Raw genomic sequence first — 18,498 nt, forward strand, 5'->3', positions numbered from 1 at the left:
AAAGTACAAGGCTTCTACCCATTTCCCTTGACCAGTCACCTCAGCAGGAGCTCTCATCGTCCATGGTAACTTGCACAGCTCTCCTCTGCCTGCAAAGTCAAAACTAAGTAACGCCTCAAATATGCAAGAAGTAGGATTACGTGGACACGCAAAGAAAATCTTTGCTGAGAAAAGACCAGAAAAAACCCCACAGTCAAGACAGAACTGTCCATCCCCCACTTCACAGTAAATAATTAAGCCGCCAAAAAACCACAGCGTTTACTGCAGAGCATGACAACTCTCCAGGCTTACTTTCCCCATCTGACAGCCTGCAGGAAGGCTGTACTGTCAATTCACTTGCACACTTGCACACATTCTTATTTCCATCAAGCGATCTCAGGAAGTAACACTCTTGCACTGGATCCTGTGAGTTGGGTTTTGGGTTGATTTTTATGCATGTGGTTGTCAGCTCTGGCAATCTGAAGAAACCCTGGTTATTTTATTACCACAGCATTTGGAAAACCAAAGCAACTTCATCTGCAGCTTTCAGTACTTTTAACTGACTGATTAAGTGCCAAGAAGAGCCAACTTCTGTCCTCTTCTAGATGAGCCACAGAGACCACGCTGTTAGCAAGCGCTACTCTCACTTCATTTTTAGCTGGAAAGACAGTGTAAAGGCCACACAGCTACAGAATTGAAAGGCAGATTAATTGCCTAATGTTTCAGTATAGTGCAACGTGCAACAAAACTAACTGCTTAGTAATAGGTATGGGGTCAAGCATGCATGTTTCCAAATTCTCTCTCTTTAGCATATGTTCCACAACTCCTCCAGAAGAAAGTCAATGCAATAAAGCACTGGAACACAGAAAATGCTACATTAACATAAGGAAGAACTTCAGTATGAGAGTGACAGAGCACAGGAATAGGCTGCCAACACAGGTTGTGGAGTTTCCTTCTCCAGAGATATTTAAGACTTGCCTGGATGCCTACCTGTGTGACCTGCTGCAGGGAACCTGCTTTAGCAGGAGGTGGGACTGGATGATCTCTACAGATCCCTTCCAACCCCTACAATTCTATGATTCTGTGAAAGCGCAGGACATTTTTTCAATCAAGCCTGCAATTAATCAACTTCCTTCCTGATTAAAAGGTCGGTCCCACCCATCTCCAAAGCACCACAAAGCACTTGCCTAAAAGCAGACTCCAAAGCAGAAAGGTCAAGGCAGGCAGTGTATCATCAGGAAATATTCAGCCCCGGGAATCACAAAAAAGCCATGTATGTGCTGAGGCACGAAACGAAACAACCTGAAGGAGTCACTGGTTTCATGCAAAGTATGTCAGGAATGAAGAACGTCTGTTCAATACTCAGCGAAACACAATCAGACGGGGTAATAAAGGGTTACAAAGGGAAGAAATTCTTCTTTGCGACACAAATTGAGCTGAGGCATATTCTGCTATTTAAATCAAATTATAGAAACCATCTGAAAAGTAACATGCAAATGGCTATAGAACAGTACCGCCAGCAGCTCTTACAGCCTGTGACACATCCTCTTCCTACTTCAGTTGTCTCTGGGCCAAAGCTGCCCAAGATGGACACAGGCACATTGTCCCCACCTGAGTTACCATGCACTGCCACAATCACTTACCAAACCACTATGGAGTGGACGATGCCAGAAGGCAGTAAAAACCAGCACACACACACACACACACACACACACACACACACACACACAGGGAATACAAAGACACCACTGTGCCATACCACTGAAGAAAGCTTTTTTTAAGCTACACCACTTCTCTGGTAGTTGAAACACCAGGATCTTGACACTGGTTCCAAGCTGCTCCTCCACTTGATCAAGCAAGTGGCCACAGCGAATCCTGGCACCAGCAAGCCTGCCAGGCTGCTCCAGGATGGTTGCTGGTGTTTTTTTCTTTCAACACAAACTCTCCTCACTAGCAGCAGAATTGTTCATGACACAAGAAAGTTGATCAGCTCCACTTCAGAGGTGCTCTGTCAGAAGACAAACACAGTAAAGTCTGAGAAGTAGGTTAGTGTATCACACACGGGACATCTGCACCTCCATCAAATCAGAAGCAGATGCAACACCAGTAATGTAGAGCAGAGCAGAGAGCAAACAATCCTTGTCCCTGCAGAAGCCAACCATCCAAGACGAACGAGCAGGAACAAAATCTCTCTTTAAGTAGTGAAGAAGTTCATACGTTCCATTTGAGGAGAGATAATAACCAGGGCTTCGTGCAGATCATTCAGTTTGTCCACCAAACCGTAGCTGCTTCACCAAGACACCTTGTCTGCCTCCTGCATCGATGTCAGATGTTGAGTGCATGCAGAAGAGGAAGCACCAGCTCACTGCTGTAGCTACTTTTCAAATGGGTTGACCAAACCTTCCTGTTCCTCTGCAGTTACCCTGCACTTCCCACTCCTGGTGTCTGCTTCGAGTGTCCGTGTGCACTGCAAGCAGCCAGGCACTCTCACATCAGGTTTCTCCAGTGCTTCCGAATACAAGGAACCATGAATAAAGACACTGCAATGATAAGCTTACTATAATTTTACGAGGGCAAAAATGTAGATGCTCTCACCAATTGCTGGTTAAATAAAAGCTGCTGAACTGACAAGTGCAGACAGTAAAAAATCGTGGTCAGGCACCTCTTGCCTCATGGAGATGGGAAGATAAATGGCAGGGCACAAACCTATGGGGCTCACAGGGACAGTCTCAGAGCAAAACCCTTTGTAGCTGCAGCACCTGTCTCAGCAACTCTCCCCGTATACATGCAAAAAAAAAAAAGAACAGAAAAACCAACCACCTCCTTTCTTCATGCCCTCATACTTAACATACCCAAACACTTCAAAGCACAACAAAACCATAATGCAATTCCCCCTGAAGTTCTGTCTGAAGGCAGGGGCCAGAAAGAGCCAGGCTGCATTGCTGTGAATGTCTGCACCCAGTGCTGTTGGAAAGGCACACAAAAATGTGTTTTCCTTCAGGGCAGACAAATCCCTTCACTTAGAACATTAAAACCAGGACATCCTGTCAATGGGGCCCGTTAATTCATGGTCCCCGAGCTGTGAGAAAATGTGAGCTGACAGCAGCATCAATACAAGCAGTCTGTCCTCACTTTTGTTCATGAGACTTTATGTGCTGGCAGTGCACCCCGCCAGCATACTGTACCTGCTTTTTACACACGGCATCCTGCCTCTTCAACATACAGCAAAAGAGCACTTCTCATGTCTTCCCCTGCCTTGTACCAGCTTCTGGCAGCAAGGGAAACAAGAACCAATAGGCCTCCTCCTGTTATATCAGCATCCTTAACCCATGAATACAGACTATGTAATATACCAATAAAAACACTAATCTAATTCTTATCACTAAAAACTGGTTGTCACAGGAGCCCAGACAGATAGCTAAGCTGCTCCACAGCAACAAGCAGCTAACTCAGTGCTTGCTGCAGCCAGGGTGATTTCTCATTTATATCTATACCAGTTAATCAGTTTCCTTAATGAACCATGAAGACTACAGGACAGGTGGAATCCTGCCTTGTGCCAGGCTTTCAAGCACAGCATTAACTGAATGGAGCTCAAAGGAAAGCATCCCAGAACCAGGGCTCATACTGTACCATGATGTACAACAACAGGGAGCTCGCTGGTGCAGCCTTATCACAGAGCAGCTGTGCTCCACTGCACCATGCAAACCCAAAATGGAGGCAAACACTGGGACCAAGTTCCCTTCCTGCCTGTCGTACTTCTTTTTGCACTGAAATTGCCCAAGAGAACAGAAGTGAAGCTGCTCTGGAGAGGTTTAGCGAAAGTCAAAGCATGCCTTGCTACACCTCAGCTTAGCACCTTCTGTCACTCATTACCAAGCCTGCTTTTGCCTAGGGTTACATTGCAGGAACATCTGCATCACGTCTTGGACAGCTGTGCAGACTATGAAACTCCTGCCATCTCAAAACTGCAGGTCTGTGGCCAAAGTAGCAAACTTCTGGAGGTCTCTGATGGCTTGTTTTTTCCTCCCTGATCTCTATCGGTTCATCTGAATAGCAAGCATTTCCTTTGTTAGTTTTGGTTTCTGTTTTGTATGGGGGGGCATTCCTGTCTGCTTACTTCTTCTGAGTTGCTTTTCACAAAAAAAGCCCACCTCCAGGCTGCAGCATAACCTGTTAGTTTAGGACAGCTGCAGACTGCTCTTCTTCGCTGCTAATACTGGCTGTTTTTCTCCTCTTCCATTCCAGGATAGGCAAATAGCTCAGCCTCTGGGGAAGACGCAGCACTTTGTCTCAAGTCAAGCAGAGCATTTGTAAGTGCAGAGCTTGCAAAACACACACCTGTGAGTCACCCAGACCCCATTGCTGACCTCCAACATCTGTTCTACTGCCTGGGGACTGGCTTCCTGAAGCAAGAAGGCTGGCAGCTCCTTGGCTCTCCTCAGCATAAAAAATTCTCTCAAAACCTCAAAGCACCTAACACTCATCATCTCACTGCTATGCAACCAAAGAGAATGCAGACACCAGCCTTATCACACGCTGAAGTGGCACAGTTCCTGACTGCCAGGAGAGCATATCCCAGCCACAACCACACAGCATGTGATGGTGTCTGGCCTCGCCATTCCTCAAGGCAAACTCATCCTCACACATGCTCGAGGTCCTACCTGTCAGCAGAGCCTTTCAGATTAGAATTTGTTCTTTTTTGTATTTCAACGCTCATTTTTGAGGCCAGATCAAGAGGACTGCTTTGCAACATTTTTGCATTCATCTGTTTTGATAAAAGAGGCAGGTTTGGCATGCATTTTTTTGGAATGTCTACTTTGCAATACACACAACCAAAGAATTAATGTGCTCCAGACAAAGCCACACAAGAGTGAGGCAGTTCAGCCAGCTGCATTTTTGAAGATTCTTTGTAGTTACCTGAGGCAGAACCAAGCACTCAAATAAATCAAGAAAGTAATTGTTATTTTCATAAATCATAATTCTAGACTTTGAAGGAAAATGCAACTGAAATCAATCAGAAGGACTGACCTATCTTTTGTAGGGTCCCATTTGCCCCATAAAGGAGAAGACTGCCCAATCTGAAGATCAGTGCAACTTGAAGCGAGCACTGTGAGTTCCAAGCTTACTCCAATACTTTGGATAGTCTTTCATTATTTGTTAATAACATGGAACCTACAAACACCATTACTTGTAATGCCTACAGACACCATTTTACTCAGGTAAAAATTCACAGTGCGTATCTTGCATGGCATTCCTACCATACTGTTACACAAGCCATATTTTCACACATACAACTATAAGGAAAGCATTAGGGATCTAACTTCAAATTAGTAACATCACCTGTCTCCTTACACCTAATCTTTGCTTCTTCTGCAGTCTTACTAGGGAGAGCAATAGGAACTCTATGCAACTTTACAGCATGCCAGTATAGAAGGACAAAATCAAAGCAACTCGAAGGTCTAGGAGCCAGTCCAGCTATGCTAGCATACCCTGACCTCAACATTTACTTTTAGAAATGATCTCTCTCAATGCAAACTGTAAACATTTATCCAGGAGAGCTTCTTGACTAGGGTAGAGGATAGGATAGCAATAGGTAGAACAACCAAAAAGAGAAACCACTGCATCACTGAGATGACTCCTACTCATCTTTTCTCGGAGGTCTGAAGAGCATCTCCAATTTTGGTGGCAGAAAAAGGAGGAAATGGCATTTTCACTCAGAAAAACATAACTACTAAAGGTACCTGGAGGTTCAAGATAAGGGTAAATGGGGCGCTGAGTTACATGGTTCAGCAGGCACGGTGGTGATGAGCTGACAGTAATTATATACAATATGAATATGACCACCTAAATGATGCTGCAGTGACATGGTTAGGTTTTTCATTAAATTATTCCCTCATTTAGCCTCCTCATAAAGCCTTCTAAAGGCTCAACATCAGTACTTTTGTTTAGTATCTGAAAGAAGACAAAGAAACAGACACAGCGACCTTAAAAGAGAAGCAAAGTTAAATAAAGACAGAAAAGGCACTTTTTCTACAGAAATAAAAGTCATTACCGTGCTTGGAGTACCACTGCAGCTTTACATAAGCAAACACTGTGTAATTTTGAAGAAAAATAATCTCTCTCCACTGCTATCACCAAGCTTCTCAGAGGGCTGAAGGGCTGAAGATGTAACCTCCCAGGCTCTAAGCATGCAAACTACAGCTGCCCCTCCACGAGACCTAGCCAAGGAAGAGCATCCCCAAGAGAACCCAGAAAAGTTTTAATCGCTGTTAAAAGCACACAAGTTTGCAGTTTTAAACACGTGAACTCGGAAAAGATAGTCTGAGATCGCTCCTCTCATGTGGTTTCTGTAATGGCGTCTTCATTATAGTACAAAGGGAAGAAACTAATTCATTCAACATGCATATGGCCTTCAGTTACTTAATCAAAACATTTCTCTATGACTGTTTAAGTAGTTATATTGCACTGTTTTGACTAGAAGACGCGCCACTGGTTTCTCACATGTGGATTTTATTGCAAAGTTCTGGTGCGGCTCTGGAAAAAAAGCTAATTCAAAGGATAGATGAGAACAGTGACTTGAAAAGAGGCCTGCATGTGTCCCACCAACCTCCTCCTGCCCCACACACCCTTTTAATTCTTTTTTCCCCTCTATCTTAATGGGAGAGGAAACCTACAATGATTCAATATTTCACGTCTCGGTGAGAAACAGCTCTATGAGAGTCATGTCACAGCAATACATCAGCTAAACAAAAGAAGGAAAAAAGAAAAAACAACCCAACCCTTCCTTCATTGAAAAGCCACATCACTGGCCTTTCATTGCCTGCAGCAAAACACTGTAGAAACGCTCATGTGCACAATCCTAAGCTTTAGCACTGCTGCAAACAAATGTGAATTAGTGAGTCCCAAAAACCCCAGCAATCCTGCCAGTGACTCCAGTGAGCACTGCTTTTCTGCACCAGCAGCTGCTTCTGTCTCCCACCAGAAGTGTAAATGCACATTCCTGTACAAAGGGAGCTCCAGCTCCAGGAGCATCCATGCCACCAGATGTTCCACATGCACACAGGAGCCTACAAGGACATTATCTGCCAAAGCACATCCAACACAGGTCAGATAGAGAGGTGAAGTACCAGGCTGCAGAGCTCAACCCCAGGGAGTGGGGGAGCCCTCATCCCTGGAGGTACCCAGAGATGAGTGAACAAGGCACTCAGTGACATGGCTTAGAGAGGGGATTTGGTAGTCAGGTTGATGGCTGGACTTGATGATCTTTTCCAGCCTAGATAATTCAATGATTTTAAGAAGCTAATGCTCAGGAAACCTATCTCCTGAATATCAGATCACAAAGCTGCTAACACTGCAAAGTCACAGAACTCATCCAGCAGCTGAGCAGGTATAAGTGACTTGCTGTAGCAATGAGATCAACGCTCACAAGCAGACACATCTCAGGAGACAGCACAACTACGCCACAAACACAACCCACCCAGGCTGACTGAGCCCAAAGCCCTTCACCAATACTCAGAACTCAAAGTGGGGTAGGGGACACATGGCCCCACCCCCCAAAAAACCCCACCAAATAATGCTCACTTTTCAGTTGCTGTTCACTTGGAATTAGGGAAGTGAACCCAAGTCTTTGCACAGCCTGAAGATCACACTCCAAACAAACCACAAGAGATGTGCAGATATACATCATGCTAACACAAGGCCCAGCTTCTGGGAACAAAGAGAGAAAAAGGGATAAATATCCTCATCACCAAGCAATGTCAGGCCTGGTAAATCCATACACACACAGATACTAATAATAACCTGTTATTTCTGGAGAGAACTGGGGGGAAAAAATAATTGCTGGGCTGCAAGAGAACAGATTTAACACATGGGATGCTATTCAGAAATCTGGAGAAGCAGAGTTCACTACACAGTCAGAAACCTCAAGTTTCAACAAAAGCCAATTCCGTCTAGCTTATGCAGTCCTGCTTAAAGCTGAATTTAGCATGATCTTAAGGAAAACTCTAAAAACAAACAAACAAACAAACAAACAAACAAACAAACAAAGCCACAAGAACCATGCTTTCAGAAATTCAAATGCAAGCACTACAGAAACAATTCTTCTGCCTGGTACTTCAAATACAAGACATTCTGTAAGAGGAAATATTGCTTCCATGAATCTGCAAAGTGACTCTGAGGACTACAGAAACATTCAGGAGTTCTGTGGTTGAAATAAAAAAAGAAAAAAAGGAAAAAAGCTCATTTATTTAGAAGACAATGTGAACAATGATGAGATATTCAGGCAAAAATGAAAGTTGCTGTTGGGAGGGGAGGGGAAATGCCCACAATAGCTTTGGGAAGCACTGCCCAAAACGCTCAGGAAAGAAAGCAAAATGAAAACACACTTTCAGAAATCTGGGATGACCGGTGCTTAGAAGCAACACAAAAGCACTGCAGCAGTTGCATGACAGGACTAAAGGCTGAAAAAGACAATTGCTGTACTAGAGCTGTCTATACTGGCTGCCTGGTGTTTGCCCATTTCCACCCGCCTGTAGGTTTTGGAGCCTCCTGGTACCCAACAAGAGGGCTTGGCAGCTCTGGGCACTGCCTGCTCCCTACAATGCTCCCAGCCCCGTGCAGGACAAGCCACCCTGTCCCTCGAGGCTGTCTCTGCTTAGCACCATGCTGGAGAGACAGCAAGCAGTGAATGGCTGATTGTCAGGGCAGGGAGGAGAGTCCAAGGCGATACGGCAAACGCACGTGCAACGCCCCGAGTTCAGCTGGCAAACCCCTTCTCACAAGGCCACAGCTGCTTTTGCAACAGCTGGGAGAGAAAAACAAAGAGGAGCAAGCTGGTACTGCCTCAGCACGCTGCTGCTTGTGCAAGGGCAGGGCGTAGGGCTCCCAGCATCCCGTTACTCAACACTGCCAGCCTGCCAGGAGCTTGCTGTCATAGTCATCTCCTGTTTTCACACACCTGCATGAGGCTGTATTCACAGCATCCCCATCCCCAGGTGTCCCTTTCTGTGAGGGAAGACAAGAAGCCAGGCGTGTGGGATACATGCAGGGCTGAGGAGAAGAGTGGACAAACTTCTCATCCTCCCCTTACTTACAGAATTGTTGTATCTACTGGATTGTCTGCTTCCTCCACAGATACCTCATTAAAAAATTCCCACTGCAAGACAGACAGCAGAGGCTTCACTTAAATCACAGTGAAGTCCAACCACAGTCGTGACTTAATTCCAGCTCTCCTCCATAACTAAAAAGCCAGGAAAATGCAAGACCAAAGCTCTGTCACAAACAGAAAACAAGTTCCTGGGGACTGTGCCATCCATACCATCTCAGATCCCACTGAGCGATCCAAGCAAGTGGCTTTGGTTTCATAAATCACCAGCACACCAAGCCCAAGCAATGTTACCGCTCCCCTCCCTTTGCCTTCAGCTGCAACAACAGCCATTCTGTACCCCACAGACCTCAAAATAATTCCTATTCTTTAACAATTCAGCAATTCCTTTGAGAGCTATTTATAATAAAGAAAAACCTTATCAGATGAGAGCAGCAAAAGTCTGAAGCTGAGCGCTAGCATTCATCTCGAAGTGGCACCACTCAGACGTTATCAGGCAAGGAGCAAAACACAGCCAGAATGAGTCTTCATCTTAAATGAAAGCTGTATCTTTTAACCTGAGAAAAACAAACAACTTCACTACATAGAGACTCAGTCAAAGAGGGAAAAGGCAACAGAAATCCTTATGAATTGATAAAATACTCGACAGCCTGTTGCATTTCTAGCTTAGATAGAAAAACAAACAAACAAACGCAGCAGAATATCCTTAGTGTTTGGCTTCTCTCTAATTCTAGGACATGGTTTTTGGCAGTAAGCCTGGTTTGCACCTGAGGGTAATGCAAAAAGGAACATAAAAACCCAACCCGAATGACAACTGAAGAGCAGCCATCTGCGTGGGCTTTTCTCTTTCCAAACCAAACTCGGAGTGAAGAGGGTTTTCCAGAGAGCCAGCCAAGGAAAGAGAAACTTAATAAAGAGACTCAGTGGGATCTGAATGGAGAGCTTGCTTCATGCAAATACCAGGGCGAAGGCTTTATTCTCCCTGCCTGCCACCAGCAGCCCTCCCAGACGTGCCTTTTCTTCCAGCAAAAGCTGCTGGAAAGAGTGCTCTGTTTGGAAAGCAGATGTGCAGAACAGACGTGGCTAGCTCGCGGGTCAAGTGCCTGCTGTGCTTTTCACTCCAGGTCACCAAAATGCTGCCCACACAACGGGTCACCTTGCTGCAAATACAAACGGGCTGCCTTCCTCACAGCCCAGGTCTTACCACAGGAGTAACGTGTGCAGGGCATGTTGTAATCCTAGAGCAGAGCAGACAAACCTGAGTCACCCCACGGGATGTAGCAATTTAGACAGCCACCAAACAACTGCTTTCAGAGAGGGCTACATGAGATCTTTTGCATGTGAAAGCAAATTCAAACACACTTAAATTTGTGCTGTCATGGTTACGGAGGGCTGGCTAACCACAGACTGCTATGCACCCACGGAACAGACCCGCATGTCACAACTGCTCTAAACAGAGTTTGTAAAAGCTGTGATCTGAGCCTTGTGAAAGCCAGCTATGTCCTTCACTGCACAGTAACCCAGATACAGCCTTCCCACTGCTGCAAGCACACATGCACACCTCCGGCTCCAAGTCTGCCCACATACATGGCTGCTCCTTGCCTGCCTGACTATAGATTACCTTACAAACGGAGCTCCTGGCCTCCTCAAAACTCATAAAATTCACACACACAAAAAAAGAGGAATTCAAGCTACAACAAATTGATCACCATCCTGCAGTGCTTACAGCTCCACACCCCCAGCAGGATCAGGAAATTCCCTCACAGTTGATAGGGAAAGGACCATTTAACCCAGCAGAGACAAGGATGAGGGCAGCCAGAGATTTAGAAGATACAGGGTTGGTTTTTTTTTTTCCTCTTCCCATTCAGGTGGGCTCTGACACATTACCTGACAGCATAATTAGGCTGTTCATCCAGCCTAACTATCCGTCTCTATCCAGCTCCTTCTAGAGCAGCTCCATTACTGTCTCTGGAGACAGCGTATTACTTCAGATGGAATCACTTCAGATGTATCCCTGGCCCAACCTGGTACGGCTGTCTTCACCTTATCTTATCCAGCAGATTACAGTATATGCCCACATACTTCAAGCATGGAGCAACAGCATCAGCAAAAATTCACTGATAGGAGAAATATTTTCCTAACAGAGTACTCAAAGCTGGAGGTGGACATCTCCTCCAAGCACTCAGCAACTGGAATGAAACATTCTGAGCTTTCTCCTAAGGCTCAAAAGGAGAGCTGACCCAGGGATGCCCTGAGATTCTTGTTCATTTTATAACAAGCCAATGGTAAAAGAAAATTGAGCTGAATATTCACGTGCCTAAGGCCATTTAAAGTGGAGACTTACTTTCCTAGTGTAGAAGGTTTTCCCAGCCTTCTGAGGGCAGGAGACAGAAAGAAAAAGAAATGCTTTTCAGTGAAAGCACCAGTAAGACAGGAGTTCCCCCAAAGTAATTAGCAGTACAAGAGGAAAAACTAACATCAACTTTCCCTAGGGGAAAGCTTCACATTTATGAAATCTATATATCCAAAGGTCACTGAAGTTCACAGAATCCACTGCTATATTAGATCGTTGTTAATTGCAGCAGCTTTTCCAGACTTCAGAGAAAACTATCCCCAGGACCATTTCTTTCCTTCATTTGGCTTTTCGGTTAAGCACAGGAACTAAACAGAACAGGAAACTACAGGCACAGCCACCGTGTCCACAAGAGGCTGTTTCCATGCATTGGGAGCATGGGGCCGAGCACTGCAGCAGCACAAGGGCCCAAATGGACACACACGCACCCTTCTTCATCAGGCAACACATCCTGCATCTCATGCCAATGGACAACTTGAAAATAGGTTTGCAGTGAGCAAGTCCGCAGGGAACCAGAGAGAACTGAGTAACTAACACAATCCTAATTTGCCAACTGATACAGATGGCTTTCAACAGGAAGGTGATAACATGTCTTAGGAAAACATAAGCCCTCCCAGAGAGAAAAGGGTCATTTTGGCACTGAATTTTTCCGAACGTTCTCAGAAAACTCAGCAGGAAATGGAAGAATGGAAACGTTCTCTCTCTGCATAAATTCTTATATCAGGTTAGATTACATTTATGCCCCCAGGAAGGATTACTGCTCTAGGCAGTTACTGGATGCTCCTACTTCAGTTCTCATGGTGCCTTTCTCCCAGTGACTGAAACACCACTAAGAAGTTTCATCCCTAATTCCCCCATAAAGACACAGCTCTGTTACCTGCATGCCACACTGCTCAGCAGAGCAGAGAAGCAGCAAAATATATCCAACTCTTATCAAATACATTCCAGTGCTATTTCCCCTCTTTCTTCTGCTTTCTAAACATGCAGAAGCAAATTGAAACTCAGACATTTCTCTCTGTTTTCCTAATGGAACTTCAGCAAGCCTGCTGTGCAATTGTCTGCAAGGGGCTATGGAAAACAAAAAAGGGCAAAGCAAACCACAGGGGTTAACCTGCAGGGCAACTACTTCAGTAGAAGCAGCCAAAAACAAATCATTTGTAGGCACACACGTGAAGCCAAGGCTTATTTGTCAGAGGAGGAAGTATCAAAGGCTTTGAACATAGCCATCCACCTCCTATGTCACCCGCAGCAGTCCCGTGTTTGCAGCATTACAGCTGTAACTGTAATGACAAAGCCTCTGCAAAAGGAGTGGTACAAACGTCAGGGAAGATGGAAGAATAAAAGGTGACTGCATCTCTGAAAGGCAGTTTTTCATGTGACAAGCCTGGAATGGTTATGGGCAGTTGGTGAAAGCAATGAGACACACGAAGACATTTGTCCTGGAGCAGCAGCTGGGCAGGAGAGAAAGGGACAGCTGCAGCACTGCCTCAGGAAACTCCCCCACAGGACTCTATTCACTCCAGTGCCTGACAGAGGTACTGAAACACAGTAGTGATGAAGCCCATCCGTATTAGGACAAAGTTTGACTCTCAGTGTGCCTGCAGTGGCTCCTACCACAAGCACACCCTGCTTTGGCTCTGGTGACCGATGCTGTTTATCAACTAGCTTCTTCTGAGCTGACAGAAGACACCTTCCTGTGGGCAGACATCACATCTAAAATGTTCCAGGAAAGCAAAAGCCCATCCATTCACTGTCACTTCACTTCTGTGGCAGACAGTTAGAGAAAAGCCTACAATTATGTACATAACCAAACCCCAGCCACCAAACTTGCCTGGCATGTGAGCTTGCCGGTCCCTATACCCATCCACTGCCTGCTCAGCAACTCAGCTGCACATCTCAGCAATCTCAACTGAGATTAACCATCCTTATGCTCTCAAAACAGCATCTCAAGCTATTTTTTTCATATCAGCATTTGGTTTTATCACTCACTAATACGACATTTCCTCTCTGCTCCCCACCCTTCCCCCGTGTATTCAGTGGAATTGCTTCTTCTGCAAATCACACTGCAATTGCTGAACCTTTGCTGATTAGATGGGGAAAGCCTGTCTGAAAACAAACCAAATGGCAGTAAACAGACTCCTATGCAGTAAGATGAAATACTGGATAATGCATGCAACAGCCCTAACAAAAGAACAGTCAGTCTCCAGATTTGCATCAGAATCTCATCAAGCTCAGCAGATAGCATCTGCAATTACAATAACCTGCGACATCCTGCAAAAAAAAAAGAAGAAAGAAAAAAAAAAAGGAAAAAAAAAAGGAAGAAGGGAGAGGTAGGGTCAAATGCACTTTGGTAAATCAAATTTCCATCTGTTTTCTCAGCATTTCAGGCCCTTTTGAATCCTGGGCACACTTTCTTCCTCATCCCAAAGTTAGGTTTGCTTATTGTTACTTCCTAGTTTAAGCATCACTTCTACACAGCTGGAAGGTTATTCTGTCTTGTCCCATGCACCATTGCTGTCTGGCCCAACAAGAAGCCAAACTAGCCCATGTGCCTCCATCTACCCTCAGAAAAGAAGAGGATGAGAAGTGCCCCAGGCAGCATATGCCTCGGAGAACCAAGCTGCTGAAGGACAAGGACAGCAAACTGTTCCCTACATGGACACTACGGGAGGCAAAATCCCATTACAGGAAATCCACTTTGATGTTTCAGGTGTGGAAGAAAATGAATTTTGCTTTTTGTCACTGGCAGTCTGGGGCACAGATTCAGCATCGCTTCCTATAGATGCACCTCAGGCAGCCTGCTAGCAAACAGAGGCCATGCTTTCCTTTGCTGCTGCCATTTCTTTAGGTTCCTGCCTTTAAATAGAGATCCTCTAAGCTATAACCTTAAGAAATGGAAAGTAAACCTAGAAGACTAGCACAGGAAGTGCACAGCTGCCTCTGTCACCAGCTCAGAAGCAGAGAGCATGTCTTATTGCAGGGTGCAAGCAGTCCCAGTAAATATTAGGAATGAGATGGAAGCAGCTCCACCCCAACTCCTACTCCTCCAGTGCATTGCTGCACCACCCAGACAAGCCTGGATGAACCAGGTTTTCAAGAAAGATTGGCTCCCATAATTAATCCACTTATTTTTTAAGGGAGCAAGAAAGCTTCATGCATAGAGTTAAGGATTACGTCCTCCCATGGCCAATTTACCACTCCTCAGACCTCCCTGAATGACCACAAACAGCAATATATTCCACCTGGGTCCCCACAGCTGCACACATGCCTCTGGCTAGCTGGGACCCAATTACAGTTACTGAAAAGCAGCCCATGAAACAGCCCTCATGGCAATGCAGTAATTGAAATCAAGGTGCAAGCAGACCTGCTGCTCACATACAGCCGGTGATTACTGACAGCATCTCGGCAATTAAAACCAACTCAAGCAACTCACATTGCCAAACAGTTTCAGAGACTGCATATGAGATTCTCAGTTTCAGAGACTGCATATGAGATTCTTCAGTTGAAGCAATAAAAACATAATAGCTCAAAGAAGATGCACTGGGTAGCACTGGGCACAACTCCACTGCTTCTGACAGCAATCAGTGGCCAAGCAGATTAATAATTATCCAGGAAGGAATAAGCTGCTACAGGCTGTGCTGGCTGTAAGTACAGACATGTTAAGAAACCAGGAGCAGATTTGCTCATGTTGGGATATCAAGATGAAAGGCTGTCCACTCAGCAGCAATGGCATGTTTTCTAACAAGGTTGTCAGCAAAGCTCCTAAAGCAGTAACAGCAAACAGGCTGGATTTGGGAGAAATTCATAAAAGCATGAAAGGATTTAAAAAAAAAAAAAAAAACAAAAGTCAATGCAGGTGGTCCTGCACAGGGCCAGACCCCTCTGCCCGAAGAGTGCACATCCTCAGCACACTTTCATGCTTCTGACACCAAATACCAATCCTGCAAGAGTTGCACCCATGGTCACATACAGGAAGAGTGGTGAGCACTGCAAATGTACCTGTTCAGAGCATTGACTTCTCCAAGGATGCCGACTGTGAGCCAGAGCACAATCCTCACTGGCATGTGGGAGCTGGCAAATCCTGTGAATGTCAGAGAGTGTTAATTAGTGACAATAATAAGACATGACTGGTGAAAGGAAAGGAAATAGTGATAGGACCAGGGGGAATGGCTTCAAGCTACGGCAGGGGAGATTCAGGCTGGACATGAGGAAGTATTACTTTTCAGAAAGGGTGGTCAGGCACTGGAATGGACTGCCCAGGGAGGTGGTGGAGTCACCGAGCCTGGGGGTGTTCAAGGAAAGACTGGATGTTGTGTTGAGGGACATGGTTTAGTGGGAGCTATTGGGAATAGGTGAACGGTTGGACTGGGTGATCTTTTAGGTCTTTTCCAACCTTGGTGATTCTATGATTCTATGAAACAAAGTCAAGCTCAGGAGAAAGTGATGGATGCTGGATCTCTGCATTGAACATATTCCAGCCTAGTTCTTGCCTACAGCTGAGGTACCGGATACAAAGAGCTTAAAGGACTTAACCAGAACCACAGAAGGAAGATGAAGTAAAAGGCGAGACTATCTGTGCCAAGGCAAGACTGCCTGCCCAGCAAAGCTTCCTCAGCAGGCAGTGCACTGAAGTTAAGGTCTAAGTAGGGGAGCCAACAAGACTGATACGTTGGAAGAGTGGCTACTCCTAAACTCTCCCTGCTCCTTTCTGAGATCCTGTTGAAGATCTGCAGTACAGCACTTCTGCAATTCCTTCTGTTTTGTAAAGCAGATGAATTCCATCTAATATCAGATCCACACTGCTTCTGCTTTACTCTTATTTTTCAACACGATGGTTTCATGATACAAATGGTTTGACAACTACCAGTTGTCTTACACAGTCTTTGTACCTGAGTCACACAAGACATCTAGCCGCACTGAGTAAAAGCAGTGACAGAAATCCACTCCACTGGCTGTGGAAACACCCAGCTGTATGTATTCAAAGTCCCCACTGCACGCCAAAGAAGAGACTTCAGAAAAATAGATGCTTTACAGGAAATGTTTCTAAGCAGCCACAAAGAGACATTTGTCTGGCCAGAAGGCTGCAGCAGAGGTCACCATGTAGAGTAACAGAGAAACATTTTTTGTTTTACTCTTTCCTGTTCTGAGGTAATTGTCTGGGGACAGCAATGAGTGTGATGGCTGAACAACCATCCCGAAGCACCTTTTACCTGAGAGCAGATTAGAAGGTGGAGAAAGTAAGAAAACAGGAGCAGCAAAGCCACACAGGGAAAGCGAGGGTGGCACAAGAACTGTGAGCAGCTCTTCGGTCAGAGCACCAAAGCAGCAAGGGGGATGTACTTAAGGACATCTCATGTATTTCCTGCCAACTGAAGGACCTCACTACAACTGCAAGAAAACCTACTTGTGCAGCTCATCAGTTTACCTTGGACTGAGAAGAGACTGACTTGTTTTCCCTTGTCTCTGCGAGTGACTCACAGATGTCAACCACAATATTATTTTTTTAAATCGAGAAAAAACGTAACCCATTCAACCCCCCCCTTTCTCTCCTTTCCCATTACAGAAGGACTGAAAGCATTTATAAGCATGAAAACAATGCTGAAGACCACAAGACACAGATGTTGAACTCAAGCCTCAAGCACAAATTTTCCGTCACTGTTTATAATGCTCTCCCTGTCACTTTACATTATCCCTCTAATAAGAACATAAGTTATTTATTCACGTTATATACCTCCAGGAGGGTCTTTGTTGTGTTTCTTTTGAAGTCACTAAGTGAACACCGTTCTGCAGTGGAACATAAAATCTCTACAAAGACAGAAATAATACAACACAAACCCAATCTGGCCAATGATCTTCAGCGACAGCTTATTTATATAATACAGAAATGCAGTTTTCCCCCAGCAAGGAAATTCCTGCCTTGGCTTCACTTGGCTTACATCTGAAAGGAGCTGCATTATCTTCATAGGGCTTTATCTGTGTCGGCACCAATTCGTTCCTGCACCAGAGCTCAGCCTGCTGCTAAGGAAAGCATCCAGCACTCCTGTGGAGGCAACCATTTCTCCTTTCCTCTTTCTCCATCCTGCTCCTCTAACAACTTTCTGGATGCAATTGCTACTATTGGATAACATTACAGGAACATTACTGGCAAAGTTCAAACCCGTCTCCTACCGGTACTGTTGAACAAGACAAACAGAGATGGTTGCAGCTTCACTAAGTGCTGCTGCCTGCTGGATTTAATAAAACCCACATGCAGGTGACATGGCCTGCCATCCCAAAGCAAGCCCAACTCTCAGACAAAGCATTTTGTCCCACAGCAGGCAGAAACACTAACAACACTGCACGGTGCCAAGGACTCAACCATGTGCTGCATCCATACTGCAAGGCAGTCAAATTACAAAGCACAGGGGTAGAGGACCACCAAGCAATGCTGAGTGACCTACAAAGGGAGAGAATAAGGAATGAAGGAATTGCAAGCAAAGCAATAAGGCAGAGAAATAGCATGGCTTTGCACAACGGGTGGGCAGCAGCTGCTCTCTGCCACTTGATAGGCATTGGCGATCCTGGTACACCTTTTCCAACCTAGATGAAGGCAGCTCTGGCTAAAAAAGCAGGCAAGGGGGCAGTGAGAGGACCCAGTGGCTCCAACTGGTCTGCCAATCCCCAGGACTGACCACACAGCTTTGCTAATTTCCCCGTAAAGAGCACTCACTATTAAAGAGGCCTCGCTTTTAAGACTAAATGGGGGTATGGGGTGTTTCCTGTCAGCACTGAGAAATCAAGAAGTTTTGTTTAAGAGGCTCATGGTAATTTTCTTCTCCTCTCCTACGGACTGCCGGTGATGATCTTGCAACACCAGAATCTTTAAGCTCAAGCAAACAGCTCTGGACTTACCACAGATTACAGCAAGACTTAGTTTCTATGTGGCTTTTAACAGGAATGATGTGCAATCGCCTCCAATACAAGCACGTATGACTAACTCCTAGGGTATGGAAGCACACCAAGAGAGATATCAAAAGTATTCAGGCTCCACAGCCCTCGGAACTTGAAAAGTCATCATCAGGGC

At 45.2% G+C, this 18,498-nt stretch overlaps 1 protein-coding gene across 7 annotated transcripts in view; it reads right to left on the reverse strand.

Annotated features, from left to right (window-relative positions):
* LOC128086359 (USP6 N-terminal-like protein) overlaps window positions 1-18,498 on the reverse strand; it is a 66,955-nt gene that overhangs the window by 40,756 nt on the left and 7,701 nt on the right. For 4 of the 7 annotated variants that reach the window (XM_052694929.1, XM_052694921.1, XM_052694924.1 and 1 more), the window contains exon 2: window positions 15,435-15,516. The exons of 1 other annotated variant lie outside the window; for it this stretch is intronic. The gene's annotated coding sequence lies outside the window, so the exon portion shown is untranslated. Of the gene's footprint in view, window positions 1-1,622; window positions 1,688-15,434; window positions 15,517-18,498 lie in introns of those variants that run through there. 2 more of the 7 variants (XM_052694928.1, XM_052694926.1) reach the window with 2 other exon arrangements.

This window comes from Tympanuchus pallidicinctus, unplaced genomic scaffold, assembly GCF_026119805.1.
Source record: "Tympanuchus pallidicinctus isolate F22 unplaced genomic scaffold, pur_lepc_1.0 scaffold3, whole genome shotgun sequence".
NCBI lineage: Eukaryota > Metazoa > Chordata > Aves > Galliformes > Phasianidae > Tympanuchus > Tympanuchus pallidicinctus.